The sequence below is a fragment of the Cynoglossus semilaevis genome, unplaced genomic scaffold (assembly GCF_000523025.1).
Source record: "Cynoglossus semilaevis isolate Cse_v1.0 unplaced genomic scaffold, Cse_v1.0 C18847845, whole genome shotgun sequence".
Taxonomy (NCBI): domain Eukaryota; kingdom Metazoa; phylum Chordata; class Actinopteri; order Pleuronectiformes; family Cynoglossidae; genus Cynoglossus; species Cynoglossus semilaevis.
Window position 1 is genome coordinate 1 of NW_007592735.1, and position 529 is coordinate 529.

At 46.1% G+C, this 529-nt stretch overlaps 1 long non-coding RNA gene across 1 annotated transcript; it reads right to left on the bottom strand.

Moving 5' to 3' along the window:
* Position 1: 1 nt before the first annotated feature.
* Positions 2-529, bottom strand: LOC103399675 (uncharacterized). Its single transcript, XR_523680.2, has 3 exons — positions 516-529; positions 200-365; positions 2-82 (listed from the first exon to the last, which is right to left on the bottom strand). It is a non-coding gene; the product is annotated as an uncharacterized LOC103399675 (long non-coding RNA).

The window sequence follows — 529 nt, forward strand, 5'->3', positions numbered from 1 at the left end:
TCACTCACCAGTGGAGACAAGGATGCAGTGATGGAATGATACAAATTAAAGAAGAGCTGCAGAGTTGAGGAGTCGAGAAATGCTGCAGGAGAGACAAAGGTCAGAGGTTAAGTGCTGTGCTTCAGACAACTCCAGCTGTCCACGCTGCAGCAAAGCCAGTTCTTTCTCAGTGTCTCAGTGTTTCCCCCTGCCAACACACCTGATCTCCATGATGTGGGGATCTGTACAGTGCACAGGTCGTCTGACGACTCGTCCGTGGAAGTTCCTATGAAGTCGTAGTTGAGGCAGTTGTAGCTGAGTTTGAGCAGCTGCATCAGGAGGCCGTGCTGCGACTCATCATTGAGGTTTAGGTTCTTCCCCGAAGCCTGGAGATACATACCGAGTATATTTTAATACAACTCAAAAAAAGGAAAAACTTTTTCCAAGCTCTTCATGAACATAAATATATGGCTGTAAATCAGCCACAAATGCAGGGGGAGAGAATAAAATTCCGATTGAGATTAGACAAGACACACCTGTTTGAGCAGAT